This window comes from Papaver somniferum, chromosome 9, assembly GCF_003573695.1.
Source record: "Papaver somniferum cultivar HN1 chromosome 9, ASM357369v1, whole genome shotgun sequence".
NCBI classification, from domain to species: domain Eukaryota; kingdom Viridiplantae; phylum Streptophyta; class Magnoliopsida; order Ranunculales; family Papaveraceae; genus Papaver; species Papaver somniferum.
Window position 1 is genome coordinate 39,590,905 of NC_039366.1, and position 21,065 is coordinate 39,611,969.

The 21,065-nt window shown below is 38.7% G+C and overlaps 2 pseudogenes; both read right to left on the reverse strand.

Annotated features, from left to right (window-relative positions):
- Positions 1 to 7,898: 7,898 nt before the first annotated feature.
- On the reverse strand, positions 7,899 to 7,998 carry LOC113314558 (annotated as a pseudogene).
- Positions 7,999 to 17,454: 9,456 nt separating this feature from the next.
- Positions 17,455 to 19,933, reverse strand: LOC113308839 (annotated as a pseudogene).
- Positions 19,934 to 21,065: the final 1,132 nt, after the last annotated feature.

Sequence of the window (21,065 nt, forward strand, 5' to 3'; positions counted from 1 at the left end):
ATTAATATTCGTATTGATGAAAGGACAAATGGACTTTTGACAAATACAAAAGTTAAGCCTATACAGTCATGTATTTGATGGAAAATAGGATAAAATCTTTTGTGTAAAAAGGATAAAGTCTAGTATGTTGTTACGATGGAAAATAGAATAGATCCTTGTATGTTATCCACGGTATTGATCTTCATTGATCCATTTCATTATGCTTTATCGTGAAGGCTCCATTGTGTGTCTTATGTTGAGAACGATACAACTAAGTCGATTCTTCTTATTGACTTGTTGGTTGTTCCATAAGATGCTATATGTTGAGCATTAGGAACTAAATTAATCAACTAGTTTGGTTATTTAGTTTGTACTCCATAAGTTTTCTTTCTTATGTTGAGTACATGTACGGTTAAGGTTGTCATTTTCTATGATGAACTTAGTCGGGGTTCCATAAGTTCTCTTGTGTTGAGTCCAAAAAAATTAAATTGGTTACTTCGGTGATTAGTTTGGTTGTTTGTATTCCAATTAGATTAATTATAGGTTCTCTTGTAATTAATCTAGTTGAGTTTTCATATACTCCACAAATTCTTGTGTTGAGTATATGAACGGCTATACTAATCATGTTCTATTGGTTGATGTAGTCGTATATTCCGTAAGGTTTTCCTTATGTTGAGTATGTGAACGATTACCTTAGTCATACCTCCATAAGTTTACTTATGTTGAGCACTTTCAATTAAATTGATCACTTTTGTGGTTTTGATTTAATTGTGTATTCCAATTAGAATACTCATGGGTTTACTTGTGAGTATTTTGGTTGAGTTTTGGATATAAAAAATCATTCACATGGTTTTTGGTGACCAAATAAAAATCATTCTTTTCTTTCGAAATTAAGGTCGCTGTTCTTGTTCCTTTGGGAATGACATCAAATGGAGGAGAGTTCTTTTGAACTTGTGCTTAATGGTAATATCTTGCGGGGAGTGCGACTGTGGAATTTTATAGGGGTTATCTTGTATCTTAAAACTACTTGATGAATGCATTTAGCTTCGGCTTTATGATTGCATCTAAATTAAGTTGGTATGTATTTTTCTTTTAGTCATGAAATGTCTCTTGTGGAAATTTCATTATGAACCCATTCTTGTACTTTTGCAATTTTATTGACAAAAAGGGGGAGAAATATTGTAGGTCACACTACAAATACATATGGTTTTCGGATCATTGTGTAAGGGGGAGTGGTTTCCATGATCGAGATGGAGTATTGACTAAGGGGGAGTGATACATATCACCATAGTACTATTGTTAAAGTCGTGATGCAATTGGACTTTGATGTTCATAATAATACTATGACACTGTATAATAATGATCGAGAATCTCGATTTCTCTCATTATTATAGCTACGGATCTTCAAAAACGGTGATACTAAACTTACAACCTTTGGGGTCATTGGAGTACTCGGAAGGACAAAGATTTCATGGAACGTTGAAGATTAGAATATGGAATAGGAGCCACTAAAGTTTATCTTTTTTTTATTCCATATGTATTAATAGTTTTGTTACTAAAATTGACAAAGGGGGAGATTGTTAGAGCATAGCTCGGTCAACCTCGCATGCGTTGCTATCTCAAGCATGTTTGTCAATGTTAGTGATCAAAACTATAAAGTCTTGATTTCTAGCCTATTAGCTAAGTCTCAAACTAGGATAGGAAAAGTGTAGTTGAGCTCAAGGACTTCATGGTGATTAAATGACAACGACGAAGATCTACACCAAGGAACCGTGAAACTTCATCAACAAAAAGGTATGTGAAGACTTGAACTTATCTATCACTCGAAAGTCTATCTATTCTTCTCCTACTTCTTATCAGACAAAAGTCGTATGCTATATAGACTAGATCATATACACTTGAGATTTCGAGTTGAGTATTCATTGCTTATCTTTTACTCGAAATCATGTGTTGGTAAAGCGTTTCGCTTTTATCAGGTTTATCTTCACCTAGTGACGAAAGTCATGAAAGTTTCAACCACTTTGAAAATTGCTCTGACGAGAAAGGTCTGTTGTTCTTCACGACTGAATATCGTCCTCTGAGAATGTTTCAATGATTGGAATGAGAGTTTCGATTATATAACCATGTATTCCTTGAACAGAAGTTTTCGAACTTTGTTGATCAAGAGAAATCGGTAGGATTGTGGAATTGGCTTTCCAAGTCCGCGAACCCAGTCCGCGAACTGACGGAAGTTCTCTTTCGAGAATTTCTGCTGGGATTTCCAGAACTCGTTTGTGTGCTAAGTCCGCGAACTGGCGGAAGTTCCCGACTCGAGAATTTCTGCTGAGTTTGGAAAACTCAACCGATTAACTTAAGTTCGCGAACTTGTTTGTAAGCTTAAGAGGTTATGATCTAAAGATGTGCTCTGAACATGAAACATTAATTATTAAGGAATGCATTATGCAAACCGTGGATATAATATTCATGAGCCGATTCTAATCGAATCGAATCGAATCATCTTTGTTTTAATTGTGTCTTGTGTAGTTACATAAGATCTCATAGAAATTGAACAACTCTTAACTAGTTCATTTGAGTCAATTGAACTAGTTATGGTGAATAAGAACATGATTAATATGAGATGCTCATATGGTTGACCTTTTGGGTTATCATGTTGAACCAACATACATGTATTCGTTTGGGCATGGTTTTCTCAAACCCAGTAAACGTGTACCCAAGTGTGTGTGACAAGCTATGTATTTCGATCTAACGGTTGAGAGATATTGGCTTGAATCTAAATCAGGTTTTCATCTAACGGTGGATAGAGTTTGCTTTGTACCTAAGGCAGAATCCTGATTTGAAAGGCTATATATAAGAGACATCTAGCTAGAGCAAAACTTAATCCCCACACGTCTTTATGATACTAGTGCGCTCGCTAGAGTCGATCTCCATTAACCCTTGATTTTCTTCTCTAAAATCGGGTTAACGACTTAAAGACTTCATTGGGATTGTGAAGCCAGACCGATACTACTTTTTATCGTAGTTGTGTGATCTGATCTTGCATCTTCTATCGTACGAGTACAATCGATTGATTGGCTTGAGATTGTGAGAGTTCTCCGATAAGCAAGATAAAGAAGTCACAAACATCTTCGTCTCACTGTTTTTGATTCCTCGACAATCCGCTTGTGTAGTCAGGAAGGATTGTAGGGAGGTGATTGATTAATCTAGGTTGTTCTTCGGGAATATAAGTCCGGATTATCAATTGGTTCTTGTTACCTTGATTTTATATCTAAAGACGGAACAAAACCTAGGGTTTATCTGTGGGAGACAGATTTATCCTTTTGATAGACTTTTCTGTGTGAGACAGATTCGTTTATTATCAAGTCTGTGATTTTGGGTTGCAACAACTCTTAGTTGTGTGTGAGATCAGCTAAGGGAATCAAGTACGCAGTGTCATGCTGGGATCAGAGGCGTAGGAGTACAATTGTACCTTGTATCAGTGGAAGATTGGTAAAGGTTCATCTATAGATCAGTCCGAAGTTAGTTTGCAGTAGGCTAGTGTCTGTAGCGGCTTAATACAATGTGTATTCAATCTGTACTAGGTCCCGGGGTGTTTCTGCATTTGCGGTTTCCTCGTTAACAAAATTTCTGGTGTCTGTGTTATTTCTTTTCCGCATTATATTTTATATAATTTAAATGATACAAGTTGTGCGTTCGTGATCATCAATTGGAAATCCAACCTTTGGTTGTTGATTGATATTGATTGATCATTGGACATTGGTCTTTGGTACCGTCCAAGTTATCTCTCTTTGATAAAGACTCGCAGGTTTCTATTTTCTTGAGTAAAGATCAAATCGAGAGATTGAGATAATAACTCCTTGAGATACTTATTAGCTAGATTGAGTCTGACTGTCTAGTTGATTCTTTAGCAAAGTATTTCGGAGTTAGGCCATACAGATTGCTAAGCGAAATATTAGGTGGTGTTGTTAGACCCCCGCTTTTTAAAATGGAACTGATCATCCCCACACGTTGGAAACTGGCCAACGGTGTGCGTTGTCGTGCCGACTAGCATCCTACTTACGAGTGGCAACCTGGATGATCGTCAGGGACGATGGGTAATCAGATCCTGTTCCATACAGTACTACATGTTGTTGGCACCAACCTTATGAACTTTAGGGACTCTTGAGTGTGTGGTATGGGACTCCCACCTATGATACATGCTTGAGATATCCTTTTGGAAACTGGGAAATTGAGATTCTTGGTAACGTTGTGGACTCTTTTTGGATTCATGAGTATGTGGTATGGGTTGTTTGTTCATAAGGTCCTAATTGGCGTTCCATAACGAACTGAAGAAACGTTGCGTGATCTCTGAGCATTTGGTATGTGACTTTTGCTCAGGAAATCCAAACTGAAAGGCTTGTCCACAATATTATTTTTTTTAAATTCGGAGACAAAACTCTTTAAAGGGGTGAATATTATAACACGCCGTGATTTTAGCATGTCGCATGCTTAAAGATGCGCCATGGCCTGAGATGAAGCTTCATCCAAAGCTTCCGTTGTTTAGTAAAAGGAACATTGAGCTAGGCCAATACGCTGTCAAAAATGGCATATTGCGTGGGAATATTGGCCAAGGCCAATACGGCATCAAGAAAGTGTAAGTTGTACTCTATATTTCCCAAAGGCCAATCTCGCATCAAAGGATGCATTAGGCCAGTGGGGTAGATGGTCTGGAGAAAAGTTAGTGCTAACATAACACACTACCATATTATTGGTCTAGAGAAAATATCGCATAACTATGTTGCATCAGTCCAGAACAGGCTGGCCTTGCCAGTTGATAGACACATTTTTGTGTCTAATTTTTCTCGATTCTATATATTGATAGTGCTCATTTTTGTACTTATTATGGTGTTTTATGTGTGTGTAGGTATTTTTGACCAATAAACATTTTTGGAAAAATCTGCACGAAAAGTTGCGCGGGGCACACCCGGAGGACACTTGCTATTCGGACCCCTCAAATGGATAAGGGGTAACCAATTACTAAGGGGCATCCATTTCCAAGCAGCTGCTAAAGGGAGACCAGCACAGGATAGGGGGAGGTCATCCTCATCATTTGAATTCTGGTTTTGGCGGGAAACAAAACCAGCGAGCCTGTAGTTTAAGAAATCAAAATTTTGAGAAGTTTTAGGGAGATTCAACCTCAGATTTTTGTTGGGATGGACGTGATATAACTAAACATGCCTGGTATGGGTGATTTAATCGATCAAATTGGGTTGGATAATTCGGAAGAAGAAAACAGAGGTTGACTTGTAAAAGGAAACTGTATGGAATTATTTTAGGAATTTCAGGGAGACTAAAGGCGTGAGATTGTTTCCAAAGATGAGATTCTATCTAAGGAAGAGTGTCGGATGATTTGGAAGTCTTGGAAACGCGTAAGGAAGCTGGCAGAGAAAATTATTTCCGTGGCTTGCACGAAAAGAAAAAGAGAGATTTAATCGTTATTTTTAGGTTTCTGAGCAGTATAAAAGGTGTGTTCGAGTTCCAGGGAAGGTTACGAAGTTATTGGAGCAGTCGCAGAGGAGTTTGTAGCACTACAGAGATGAATTGATCAAGTTGCAGGAAAACCCGTGTTTCTGCTGCTGCTGCTGAAGAACAAACGTTGCAAATAAGAACATCGTCTCAAATTTGTAACGCTGCTACAGTGACTTCTTTGTAACAGTCAGTCCTTTGTTTTGCAACGCCATCACATCGTTGCAAATAATCAGTGTTATAGTTTTTCATCTTTTAATCAACTTTTGAACCATAAACAAATATTTTGAGCAAGTGATTAATACGAGGAGCTAAACCCCATTGTTGAGGCGATAGAGGAAGCTATTTTTCCAACAAGAAGTGGTATATTCTATTTTATTTGTTTCTTTGCAATTATTTTATGATTATTTTCTTGGTTGAAAATTGTTTGAATAATTTTTTTTAAGCAATTGTTATTTCTTTTGATAGAGCATACTTGGACCTAGGTTTTTGGTGTTCTATGCTTCGGATTTACACTTGTTATTTTGAGAATCTACTTGTTGCAATAGTTAGAATCAACTTGAACGAGAAAATTGCATAAATATAAATATTGGGATTAAATCACTTTGAACTTGGAAAATAGTGGAATCTTAGCCCCAGTGTTCTTTTAATATTGATATCATCTTTGGTTGATTTTGTAACAATTTTTAGTTTGTTTTCTATTTTAGTTTTAGAATTTAAGTCTATATTTTATCCTTCGCAAGTCTGAGAATCGAACCACTTTTACCACTATCTACAAATCACATCAATTTTTGGCACCGCCGACGCGGATTTGCTTTTAGGGTTTTAGACTTATTTTTCTTTTATTTTTTAGGTTTTTATTATTTTTGTTCTTTTTTTACGTTTTTGGGTACTTATCTTTTGTCTACAGGTTTTGGATCATAAAGAGAATTGAGCCAAGGAGTTTGGCGATTTCGTAAAGATTGGATCTTAAAGCATAAAGACTTGGAGGGAAAGATTAAAGCGAAAAGAACGGAAAAGAAGACAATTTCTTTTCTTTTTTATTATTTTTTTTAGGGTTTTGTTTATTTTTCTTTATTAAAAAAAAAAAGAGAACTGTATTAGGGTTTGCTATTTTTGTAATTTTTCTTTTCTTTTTGGACACTTGGACATTAAACTTTGGACATTATTATTTTTAAACCCTAAGGAAGGGTTAGTTTAAATACAAACTGTGTGCAGGGAAGGACGGTGATTACGATATCTCCTCGGCCCCTCGGGTTCGTACATGACATAGGAGTTGTGGCCCTAGTCGACTTCAGCGGTTCTTCACCCGTCTGGTACGGGAGGTAAGTTTTTCGAAACACCCGCGAATCCCCTGTTAGCGGGTTTACTGTATTCCTTCGTTTGCATATATGTTGAGGACTTGAAAACGGCTGCTTTAATTTCCTAGTAAAGGGTAAGAACTGTCCATACAAGATAAGGGTTCGGATTTCATCACCGTTCTCTTCTTGCCCGCCTTAGGAAAACGAAACCAAACGCGAACCTAAGCCTAAAATATTGACTAGAACGAGACCTATAGGGTAACGAGCTTAATAGGAAAGTCTTTCAAAAAATATTGGTTACTCTTTTGATCATACTTCGAAGTTCTTGAAGGTTTCTGTGAGTTGAATGCGTGACTGCGCCGCCTTGTAACCGGTGAGGCCTTGGGTATCAAAGCTCCACTGAGCTTCCCTCGCCTCGATTCAACTTACTTTGACTCGGATTGATTCCAGAGGGGTTTGCTCAGATTGTAACGAGTTCCTTTTCGAAAGAATAGAAGCTGGTCTAGAAACAATCTAAGTGGAGCCATCATGCTTTCTGTTTGCTAGAAATCAATAGGTTTGATTTGGTTGAGTCGGCCTTATTCTTTTGCATGCCTGAACGTAAAAGAGACGCCCTAGGTAGATTTGTTAAAGAGAAACCTAGTAGTTCTAAGCGTCTCGATTACCTCAATTTAGAAAGCCCGATTCTTGAAGATTCCGTTTTTGAACGTACGTTTGAGAAGAAAATCCCTGATATTCTAATAGTACCAGAAATGGCAACTTTGAAAGCTTTGTTGAACCCTACTAGGACTACTCGTCCCTCGTGTATCAGGTTATCTGAAACTGAAGCAAATTATGAACTTAATCCTGGAACCTTACAGTTTCTCCCAATATTTTTAGGGAAAGAAAATGAAAACCCCTATTTCCATGTTAGGGACTTTGAGGAAATTTGTAGTACCCTAAAAATCAGAAACCTTGATGATGATGCTTTGAAACTCAGGTTATTCCCCTTTTCCTTGAAAGATAAAGCCAAATCGTGGTTATATAGTTTGGCTTCCGGATCAATTGAAACGTATGAACAACTTACATCTTCCTTTTTGAACAAGTTTTTCCCTAGGCACAAAACATCGTCTATTAGGACGCAAATCTGCACATTTTCTCAACAGGAGGGAGAATCCTTGTATAGGTATTTGGAAAGGTTCAATGATCTATTAGCCCAATGTCCTCATCATGGTTTAGAAAAGGTTAGGTTAGTTCAGATCCTTTATGAGGGTTTAGATTATCCCACTACAACCACAGTAGAATCTATGTGTACAGGTGGGTTTGAAAACCAAACAGTTGATGATGCGATGACATATTGCATGAAATCGCCGAAAAGACCCAACAATGGGAAAGTAATAGGGACCCCAGAAAACAATTCTTCTAGGCAGAGGAAACATTAATAGGGTAGAAGGAAGTTTGAATCAGATGCCAAAATTGCTGCTATAGCGAAAAGGTTAGAAGCTTTAGAAGTGGGTCACACTAGTGGTAGATTGAGCCTTTTTGGGAAGGCCAGAATAATGAAGAGCAAGCCAATGCTCTCTATAATAACACTAGATTCGATAACCGTCAGAAGTTTGACCCATATTCAGAAACCTATAATCCTGGTTGGAGAAACCATCCGAACCTTTTGGTCTAAAGGCCAGAGTCAAGGTCAGTTTAGTAATTCTAATGCTCCCCCAGGTTTTGGTTCAGATAAGAACTCTTCAGGTCAGTTTCAGAACTCTTCAGAGAATAGAATAACGAGCTTAGAGGAATCTCTTAGTATATTAAGAAAGAGCCAGGATATGTTAGCACAGAGCCAGGACATGTTATTAAAGAGCCAAGTTAGTTTTCAACAGGAAACCAAGCAGAACTTTCAAACTAATGCTCAGACTCTTGCTAAGTTAGAGCTTCAAGTCGGCCAAATAGCTAAGACCTTAAGTGAGAGAGATAACGGAAGGTTCCCTAGTCAGACTAATCCCAATCCTAGAGGAGTTCATGAAGTAGGTGCAAAATCGAATCAATTGAATGCTGTTAGAACCCTTAGGAGTGGTAGAGTAGTAGACAATCAGGTAACCATGCCCGATAGTGAGCATACTGTAGTTCACCCCTCAGGACCAACCATAGCTGAGGAGACTGATAAAGTTTCTGATGATGTCAATTCGGTTGAGAGGCCCTATTTTATGCCTAGAGCCCCATTTCCACAGCTATTAGTACCAACAAAGAGTGAATCCAACTTTAATGACATAATGGAGGTTTTTAGGAAAGTTACCATAAACCTTCCGTTACTAGAAGCAATTAGGCAACTTCCAGCTTATGCCAAGTTTCTTAAGGATATGTGTACGCGAAAGCGAAAGCTTAGTGTCCCTAAAAAAGCCTTTTTAGCTAGTCATGTAAGTTCGATCATTCAGAACCCCACAACTCCTAAATATAAAGACCCAGGTGCGCCTACCATTGCTTGTACGATAGGAAAACACAGGGTACACAAAGCTTTACTTGACTTAGGAGCCAGTGTGAACTTACTCCCATACCATGTGTACTTAAAGCTAGGCTCGGTGAATTGAAACCTACCAAGATAACATTGCAGTTAGCTGATAGGTCTGTCAAGATTCCTCGTGGTGTGATAGAAGATGTTCTTATTGAGGTCGACAAGTTTATTTATCCTGTGGATTTCGTGGTCTTAGATACCCAACCTGTCCCTGACCCAGAGAACCAGATACCTGTGATTTTAGGTCGCCCATTTTTAGCTACGTCTAATGCGATCATAAACTGTCGAAATGGTATTATGAATCTATCTTTTGGTAATATGACTATTGAGTTAAATATTTTTAATGTCAATAAGCTACATTCTGAGCTAGATGACACGTGCATTGAAGAGGTGAACATGATAGGAACCTTAGTTCAGGAGTCATTACCAAATATCGCATCGGAAGATCCATTAGAGAGTTGTCTAGCCCACTTTAACATGGATTTCGACGAAGATAGCAATATTGAACAAGTGAATGCTATGTTGGATTCTATTCCTATGTTAGATACTGATAAATGGAAAGCTAGGTTCGAACCATTACAAGCTTTTGAGTCTACCTTAATCCCTTGTTCAGAAGAGCCTCCTAAGTTGGACCCTAAATCTGCATTCTTAGGGCCATCTAAGACTTTGCCTGTGATTATAGCATCCGATCAGGACAGCAGGCCAGAAATCGCTTCAAGACAATAAGGAAACTCTAGGGTTGACCATACAGGATATGAAACATATAAGTCCTACAGCTAGTATACCTCAAAAGAATTTAGAGGATGAACCACCCGATTATAATCAGAGAAAGCAATTGACCTTTTTCAGAACCTGATGGTCTAGAAATTAGGAATATTGTGACTAGTCTATTTAGAGACACCCAAAATTCTAAGTTTGGGGTAGTGATCGTCAATTATCCCCAGTAGAAGTCCCTAACTTGGGACTCGAGCCTATGCATATGAGGTATCACTTGAGTCTATTCAGACTCCTCAACCCGATCCTCCTGATACTGTCCAGGAGGAAATCCAGCTATTAAAGTCCCGTTTTTCGGATGAATCTGTTTTTCAAGACACTCATATGAAGCCCAATGGGCCCCAAATAAATCCAGTTGTCTTGCAAGAAACTTTCAATGAGGTTGTGCTCCTTATGTTATTTTTTCTGATCCTGTGCAGTTGTTTCATATTAGTGGCAGTTTTATTTGGTTTTGATGACCCACAGTTATTTCGACTACTGATATATGATTTGAAAGGTAACTAGCCATTTATGAAACTTGATGTCTGGCTGAAGACTTTAAACTTAGCACTTCTTGGGAGGTAACCCAATCTCATGCAACACGGTAATATCTTTCCTTAACTCTTTTGCTTCAATGGTAACAGTTTCTCCTTGTTCATGCTTTTAATTTCATCTTTAGAACATTGAGGACAATGTTAGATTTAAGTTTGGGGGTATGGGAGAAACTTTTTAGTTGCATTAATAAACTCCAGAGCAGAAATTTATGTATTAAGGATCGCACTAACTAATCTAAGTGGATGGAAGCATTTTGGTTGTAGGAGTTGAGGAACCAATCTGATTAGATGGCAACATCTAAAGAGTCTATTCATAAAAGCACAGAGCTCAGTGTTAGAATAACATGATAGTTTCACCATATCTCGTTGAGTCCTTTTCACTTCTATTTTTATTTTTTGTTTTTAAACTATGTTTCTCTAAGTGATTAGGTGGGGCTCACGATTCAAGTTGTTACCAATGCTAGGGTGAATTAGAGTGATTGAGATACCATGAAAAAAAAAGTTGAAAAAAAAAGATGAAAAAAAAAAAATTGAGACCAGACCATTTGACCAAAAGGAATAAATTCAATAAAGTCGACCACTGGTACCCTTGTATATGCCAGTGTGTTGACCTAGAGTTAGGTTATCACTGGTTCCCTTGTATATGCCAGTGTGTTGATATTAGTCAGACTAGTATCTCAATCCATTAGGATAGGTTCATTTTGGCGGAGGCCTTCAGACAGATATGGGAAACACCGTTCACTTAGTAAACATCAAAACCATCTATTTTTCTATATCCATCTCTTAATCTATCCATGTGATTGGTTTGACTCCGAATATTGATGTCCATAGTGCAACTATCTGAGTAGAGCTCTGTCACTTTATATGAATTTTAGTATGCTTGAGTGCAAACTCGTGTACAACAATTGGAATTTCGCATCAGGGTACTTCTCCTGTAGTCAATAAGTATGCCAACCAAGGAGATTCTTTAGTGCTTCCAAGGTTCTGGTAGATAGCTAGGTCTGGAGTATAGGTTTTGTGGGTATACCTCTTGTAAGCCCTCCGAGACAAACTCGCCACTAGGGCACTAGGGGTTTAAAGGCTTATTGCATACGCTAAATGCAATCGACGATGCCTGCGAGTGAGTTAGGATTTTATTTTATTTTATTTGCTCGAGGACTAGCAAATAATAGGTTTGGGGGTATTTGATAGACACATTTTTGTGTCTAATTTGTCTCGATTCTATATATTGATAGTGCTCATTTTTGTACTTATTATGGTGTTTTATGTGTGTGTAGGTATTTTTGGCCAATAAACATTTTTGGAAAAATCTGCTCGAAAAGTTCGCGGGGCACCCCCGGAGGACACTTGCTATTCGACCCCTCAAATGGATAAGGGTAACCAATTACTAAGGGGCATCCATTTCCAAGCAGTTGCTAAAGGGAGACCAGCACAGGATAGGGGGAGGTCATCCTCATCATTTGAATTCTGGTTTTGGCGGGAAACAAAACCAGCGAGCCTGCAGTTTAAGAAATCAAAATTTTGAGAAGTTTTAGGGAGATTCAACCTCGGATTTTTGTTGGGCTGGACGTGATATAACTAAACAGGCCTGATATGGGTGATTTAATCGATCAAATTGGGCTGGATAATTCGGAAGAAGAAAACAGAGGTTGACTTGTAAAAGGAAACTGTATGGAATTATTTTAGGAATTTCAGGGAGACTAAAGGCGTGAGATTGTTTCCTAAGATGAGATTCTATCTAAGGAAGAGTTTCGGATGATTTGGAAGTCTTAGAAACGCGTAAGGAAGTTGGCAGAGAAGATTATTTCCGTGGCTTGCACGAAAAGAAAAAGAGAGATTTAATCGCTATTTTTAGGTTTCTGAGCAGTATAAAAGGTGTGTTCAAGTTCCAGGAAAGGTTACGAAGTTATTGGAGCAGTCGCAGAGGAGTTTGTAGCACTACAGAGCTGAATTGATCAAGTTGCAGGAAAACCCGTGTTTCTGCTGCTGCTGCTGAAGAACAAAAGTTGCAAATAAGAACAACGTCTCAAATTTGTAACGCTGCCACAGTGACTTCTTTGTAACAGTCAGTCCTTTGTTTTGCAACACCATTACATCGTTGCAAATAATCAGTGTTATAGTTTTTCATCTTTTAATCAACTTTTGAATCATAAACAAATATTTTGAGCAAGTGATTAATATGAGGAGATAAACCCCATTGCTGAGGCGATAGAGGAAGCTATTTTTCCAACAAGAAGTGGTATATTCTATTTTGTTATTTATTTGCAATTATTTTATGATTATTTTCCTTGGTTGAAAATTGTTTGAATGATTTTTGTTAAGCAATTGTTATTTCTTTTGGTAGAGCATACTTGGACCTAGGTTTTTGATGTTTCTATGCTTCGGATTGACACTTTTTATTTTGAGAATTTACTTGTTGCAATAGTTAGAATCAACTTGAACGAGAAAATTGCATAAATATAAATATTGGGATTAAATCACTTTGAACTTGGAAAAAAGTGGAATCTTAGCCTCAGTGTTCTTTTAATATTAATATCATCTTTGGTTGAGTTTGTGACAATTTTTAGTTTTTTTTCTATTTTAGTTTTCGAATTTAAGTCTATATTTTATCCTTCGCAAGTCTGAGAATCGAACCACTTTTACCACTATCTACAAATCACATCACCAGTGCAAACATCATAGCTGGACATTGAAGTGGCCTATGGGACAAAACCGGAAATACATCCATCATGGCTCTTTAGTGGACCTGGGCCAGAAAATGTTCAGCCATCATGCCGGACATTGGAACTGGCTTGTGAGCCAGAACTTAATGTACAACCATCACATCCCTACATTGCAGTTGTCCAGGGTAGTAATGTGCATCCATCACGGCCTTGGGACTTAGTGAAGTAATTTTTCTCCCTAATATAAGTTTTAAGAATGTCTTTAATACTTATATAAAGAAGGGTAGTTCGTTGAAGGTGCATATGCGGACCATGCACCAAGTAAGCTTTATAGCTTAGCCGAAAGAGTATGAATGATGCTATGCTTCATCTATAGCTGCATAGCCTTACCAATGGAGTATATTAAGCATGGGTATAACACCCCGTGTTTTTAGCACGAAACATGCTAAGAGATGCGCCATGGCCTTGAGTGGAAGCTTCATCCAAAGCTTCTGTTGCTTGGTAAGAGCTAGATTGGCTTAAGGTCAATATCGTGCGAAAATGACGCATTATGTTTGGCATTTGGCCAAGAGACAAATCTCGTATCAAATGATGCATTAGGCCAGTTGGGTTGATGGCGTAGAGCATTGCGGTGCATCCTCAGCGCATAATGAAAGCTATTGGCTTATAGCCAATATCGCACAATCAGTGTGCATCAGGCCAGAGAGGGCTGGTCGAGAGAACGTCGCACAATCATTGTGCGCGATCTTTGTATGCTATCATGGTACGCAATCATTATGCGAAATCATTGCTCATGAATAGTAAAAATGGGAGTTGATGAATGATTTTTGCTCCCCTAATCAAAGTTGTAAAAATGTCAAGTCAACATATATAGGGAGGGGTAGTTGGTTGAAAGTGCATATGCGGACCATGCACCAAGTAAGCTTCCTAACTTAGCCGGAAAAGTATAAATGATGCCTAAGCCTCATTTATAGCTCCGTAGACTTTCCATTGAAACAAGTTAAGCATGGGCATTATTGTACCATGCCACGGGCTCGATAATGCATAGCCTATATGCATTTTGATGAAACGGCCTACACGGACTAGGCTATTACCATTGTTGCTTGGCCACAGCCTCACAAACGAGTTGGTTTAAGTTTTCTGTCCCTTCGAGGATGAACTACGGTCTGTGCATCATCCCTTTAGAGTAGGGAAGGGTATGTAGGCAACCGTTATGAGTTGCAGCATTGCCGGTCCAGCACTTTGGCCCCTCATATCATCTAAGCTCGGTAGCTCGATGCAAGAGATGATTGTGGCCAGACTTGATGAGGCAAGTTGCATTCCAGGTAGTGGATGCTCATACTTCCTATCAATCCGTTCGACTTAGGCATGTACCAACGGCGTTGGGCATGGCCTCGGAGGTAATCTACATCTATATGCAAGTTAGCGAAGCTTGCATAAGCCTAAGAAGAGTACGGCATGAGCCTGATTGATGCACCCTTGGCATGAGAAAGACAAGTGCATTCTCTCATAAATGCCGAAGCTTAGTGAAGAGGAAATTCATCACTGAATTTCCTATGTTGAGGCAAAGCCAGTGAAGCATGCGATATGCGTTGGCCTTGGCCTTGGCCTTATGGCCTTATACCCTTTCGCGGACAAGGGTACGTTTGGAACAGTGTGGAAGCTAAATTAGTTGTATCATGCTCCACGAGCATGCTTGCAAAGGCGAATGAACGTGCATTTTCCTAGATTTAAGGCCCATATCATACATCATCATGGCGCATCGGGGAAGTTATGGCCTGCGCGCCTAGGCGTGGCAGGCGTAATTTTCTGTTCCTTCATAATGGGTATCATTATGCCATGCTGTAGGACAAATACGCATCACTTGGATGCATTTTGATGGAACGGCTTACACGGACTAGGCTATTACCATTATTGCTTGGCCACGGCCTTGCAAACGAGTTGGATTAAGCTTATGTCCCTTCGAGGATGAACTATGATATGTGCTTGATCCCTTTAGAGTATGGAATAATACGTAGGCAGACGCAATGAGTTGCAGCATTGCCGGTCCAGCACTTTGTCGCTCATATCATCTAATTTAGATGTGATTGCGACATTCTGTCCTCTCATATCATCTGGCTCGGCAGTTCGACGCAAGAGATGATTGTGGACAAATTAGATGAAGCAAGTTTCATTCCATTCCTTGGATGATCATACTTCCTATCAAAGAGTTCGACTTATGCATGTATTAATGGCGCATTGGACATGGCCTCGAAAGTAAGCTACATCGATATGCAAGTTAGCGGAGCTTGCATAATCCTAAGGAAAGTACGGCATGAGCCTGATTGATGCACCCTTAGAACGAGCGACACAAGTGCATGCTTTCAACAATGCCTAATTAAGCTAAGTGAAGAAGGGGTATTAGGTCTGCAATGGCCTATGCGTAAGTTTAAGGCATGCCTTATGCCTGAACAAGACTCGGAATCTAGTGATGCATGTAAGGTGCATCGTCCATAGCCTTCAAGGGTTTAAACCCTTCATAGAACAAGGGTAAGTGCATTTTCCTATCTTTAAGGCACGATAAGCCGCATCATCATGGCGCATCGGAGAAGTTATGGCCCGCGCACCTGGCGCGCTAGGCATGATTTTTTGGTCCGTCACAGTTAACGTAATATATGATGCTAGTTGGAAGAATCAGATGATGCATTCTCAAATACTTTTTCAGATCTTGTTTTCCAGATGTCCTAGAGGATGCAAGCTGCAAGAGTAACTAATTTCTTATTCCTATCTTCTATTAATTAATTTTGAACCTCGAGAAAATCCACTCTTTAAACCTTATTCTGCTGAGGTTTTAAAGACTTGAAGGATATGGCCAATGCACCTTACATGGATCACTGGCTTTCGAGTCTTGTCCAGGCATAAGGCATGTCTTGAACTTACGCATAGGCCATTAAAGGCCTAATATCCCATCTTCACTTAGCTTAGGCATTGCTGAGAACATGCACTTGTCTTGATCGTGTCAAGGATGCATCAATCAGGATCATGCCATACTTTCCTTAGGATTATACAAGATCATATTGATGTAGCTTTCTTTCGTGGCCATGCCCAATTAACAATTGGTGCATATGCCATCTCAGTGTAGCTTGATAAGAAGTATGACAATCCTAAGACTATCGACTATAATGTGTCACATATCATATTAATTCAATATGGATGAACTCCTCAAAATTTCAGTGTAGTCAGCATTAGTTTCATTCTTTAGTATCATAAACCGATCAATGTGTCCTAATAGCTGTCCTCAGCAGGGTATCTAGTAAGTTCTGCTAACTGATTTTCTGAACTATTTTCTAATTTGCCTTGAAGAAAGCAATTCCCTGTGAAAAATCATCAGAGACAATTTATCAAACACTCTCTATGTGGCATCTCAAATTTCCCCTGTCACTGCTATTTGAACTCCTAAACACAGGGCTGTTACCAATTGATTTCCATGTATCTTTCATTTACACTTTGGGAAGCAAATGATCTACTCAATCTCCAATTTGTTAACTCTTTCTACCCTATGCCCATCTTTAAAACATTTCAATAAAAAATCGAAAACTAAAAACTAAACATAGAATCATACCTTATCTGAATTTGTTTGTCCAATGGGTTTCTTCTGTAGCATTTGAACAAATCACCAGCTTTAATATAATCTTCTTCATCAAATAACCCTTTTTTTTTTCTTTAACAACCTCACTCAGTACTACCAGTGGTAATGGTGGTAGACTACCACCATTACTAGAAGAAAAAAGAAAGTACAAATTGAATTATTACATAAAATGGGTTTTATCTGTAGCTCAAAAATTGATATGGTCGAATATTTGGTTCATGGGTCGGGTTGCTCCACAGGCTAAAGAAGCTGACATCCCAGCTTACAGAAAAAATCTTTGTAATGGTATCATACATGGCAGCAATTGCTGTGCAACCATTCTTTTCCATTTGGAACATCAATATTTCAGCCTTCAACTGATATACCTTCATGCACATGCCGCTGATTATTACAGAATACACTTCAATGTCAGGATGGATTCCTTCAACTGATATACCTTCAACTAATCCTTGCTTTATTGTTCTTGCTCAGAATGGATTTCTCTCACAGCGTCATTTACACAATTTGAAGTACTTTAGCAACAAAATTGCCAGAAAACAACAGAGAGCCGAGTTTAAAAAATGGTAATCTTTCTTTTTTCAGACGAATGGAAGATGAGAAACTTAAAATTACAGACTTCTTCCCATCGCAGTTTTTACATTAAGTTGACAAAAGATTGGCAGAAGTGCATGTAACATGTGCATAAGATATGCGCTAGACTTAGGACCGACTGGTGACAGACAAAAGGTTTGATCATACTCAAAAGTATAAAATTGAAAAACTTTATAGCCTACTTCTAAAGCTACTTACAAGTATGTCAGAAATATAAAGCTAAAAACCTGATCACACAAAAGGAAAAGACTTCGAGATTGTCAAGGCAAGAGCTTGGTTGAACTGAAAGGAGCACAACAATCCCACTTCAGAGAATTTCTTCAATTTTTGGCTCAGAACCAGCACCACTTTACTTGTATATCCTAGTAATGATAGGTTCACATACAAGCTTTAACGCCTTCATCTTGTTGGTGGTATCGTCAATGTCAGCTAATACATGGCTATCTAACCACCGAATGGCATTGTTGACTGCATCAGAAATCTTCTTCTTATCATGTGAAGCAAGCTTCCCACTGATCTTATTAATCGTGTTCCTCATGTCGTATGCGTAGTTCTCAAGGGAGTTCCTCGACTCCACCTTCTTTTTGTGCTCTGCATCTTCTGACTTGTATTTGAGACCCTCTCGGACCAACCTGTCGATCTCAGCCTTTGACAACCTCCCCTTGTCATTTGTAATTGTGATCATTTTTTTGTTCCCTGTTGACTCGTCCATGGCAGACACATTTAATATACCATCTGCATCCAATTCAAAGCATACACTCAACTTAGGAACACCACGAGGTGCTGGAAGAATACCTTCTAACTCAAACTCAGCAAGCAAGGTATTGCCACTGCATCGAGTTCTCTCACCCTCATACACCTGAACCAGTACGCTAGTTTGTTCATCGTGGCCAGTAGTGTAGCCCTTTTCCCTCTTGGTGGGAATGGTTGTGTTCCTTGGGATCAATATATCCACAACACCTCCAATTAAATCAGTACCAAGAGAAAGAGGGATTACATCCAAAAACACCAAGTCCTGCACTTTCTCATTACTCTCACCACTCAAAATAGCAGCTTGCACTGCAGCACCATAAGCCACTGCCTCATCAGGGTTAATGCTCTTGCAGAGTTCCTTCCCATCGAAGAAATCCTTCAGTAGCGACTGAATCTTTGGAATTCTAGTAGACCCACCAACCAGGACAACTTCGTGAATGGTGCTCTTATCCATCTTAGCATCCGCCAAACATTTCTCAACAGGTTCCAAACAGTTCGCAAACAAATCCATGTTTAACTCTTCGAATTTAGCACGAGTGATGGATGCATGAAAATCAACCCATCATATAAAGCATCAATCTCAATGGTTGCCCTGGTAATGGTAGCAAATGAGAGGTTCCTCTTTGCCTTCTCACATGCTGTTCTCAACCTCCTAAGAGCTCTTGGGTTTCCACTAATGTCCTTCTTGTGCTTCTTCTTGAACTCTTGAACAAAGTGACTCAGCATCCTGTTATCAAAATCCTCTCCTACAAGATGGGTATCTCCAGATGTGGCCTTCACTTCAAAGTTACCATTGTTGATGGTGAGTAGCGAGACATCAAAGGTACCACCACCAAGATCAAAGATAAGAACATTCTTCAAACCAATATTAGTTGCCTTCTTATCAAGACCATAAGCAATTGCAGCTGCTGTTGGTTCACTGATGATTCGCAGTACATTAAGGCCAGCAATGGTACCAGCATCCCTGGTAGCCTGACGCTGCGAATCATTAAAGTAAGCAGGGACGGTAATAACAGCATCCTGAACACTTGAACCAATATAAGCTTCCGCAGTTTCTCTCATTTTAACAAGAACCATGGCTGAAATTTCCTCAAGAGTGTAACTACGATTATCTAAGGCCAAGATTACACGATGGCTGAACAATCTCCTTGGAGCACCCACAGTCGGCAAGACACAATTCAGCAATCAAATTGGATAAGAGTTTGAAATTGAATACCAATTCTCATTTTGAGGCCTATGATAATCAATTCATCAACTAAACAAGAAACAATTTGAACTCCATTACTTGCGGAAGCTCTAAATAATCTTAATCTGCCCAACTTTCTTTTGGCTAATTTACCAAATGAGATCAGCATTACATCAACAACACAAAACAAGTATCTCTGTTTTCTTTTCTCTACTTTACCAAATGAGACCATGAAAGCGCATAACCAGAATCAAAGAACTACAATGCATAACAGGAACTAGACAAGCAGAGATGTAAATTAGACCTATAATGCCATGAAATCAGGTAAAAGGTTTACCGAAAACGGTATTGGTAGGATTAACAGCAACTTGATTCTTGGCAGCCTCACCAATCAGCCGTTCCTCATCATTAAAAGCAACATATGAAGGAGTGGTACGATTTCCTTGATCATTAGCAATAATCTCAACATGATCATGTTGCCACATTGCCACACATGAATATGTTGTACCCAAATCTATTCCTAATCGATGTTCCAACCATTTTGTAACTTAAAATGTTGAAACCCTAGTTTCAAACAAGAAGGGCTTAACCCCAAGATTTCTAAACCCCTAAAATGTTACGGAAGACGAAGAGAGAAAATTCTTGTGAAGTTATTGAGACCGAAAAGGTTAACAGACATTTGTCGGTATTGGGCTATTCCTATGGGTTTTTGCTAATTTAGAGATTTGGGTGAGCATGTGGATGGGCCAAGGGAATTTTCGGAACGGAAAAAAAGGCTTCAGTCCAAAACCGCCCCAAAAGAAACAGATTAGTCCAGACTTAGTTGACTAGGTACAATTTAATCCAAGAATTGTATAAAGTCTATGTTATCCCTCGCACGCTTTTATTAAAGCACACGTGCAATGAAATGATTCAGTTTTCTAACTGAAACAATCAACGTGGGTGCGACACGTTAGCATTCATTAAAAACTGATTAAAACCGGCGTAACGGACAAATCTTCAGCTGCACCATTTTTGCTTTATCAGAAACTTCAGAAGAAATTTTGCGTCCAAACCCTAGAAAAATTACAGACTAAAACCCTAATCAAAACAACTAGATTGTTAAACAATCTGAAAAATAATGGCGAAAGGCAACAAAGTAGTTTCAAAGACAAACACACCAACAGTTGAATTTTCAACATCAACAGAAGAAGAAACAGAAGAAGAAAATCCAACAGTTGAAGTAGCAGAAATCCAGAAATCAACTTCACCAACAACGAGATCGAAGTCAGCATTGAAGGATTCAAAAGAAATTTCATCCCCAACTGCAGAAGAAATTCGAAATTCAACAGGTCCAAAAACTAGATCTAAGAGAGGATTAGAAGTTTCAACATCAAAATCAGTATCAGAAACTTCAAGAACATCACCAATTAAGAAGAAATCAAAGACAACAAAGCCTTCAAAATCAATTTCAGTACCAGAAACATCACCAGATAAGAAGAAATCAAAGACTTCGAAGGCTTCAACAACCGTTAACAGGAAAAAAAAAAGGTGACAATTCAAGTCCAATTTTGTCTGTTTTTGAGTAATTTTTATGATATTTCTTGTATATGTGTACAGATCTGTACACCGCCATGTTGTTGCAGAGTTTCATGTCCAGTTCTGCATATTTTTGAGCAATTTTATGA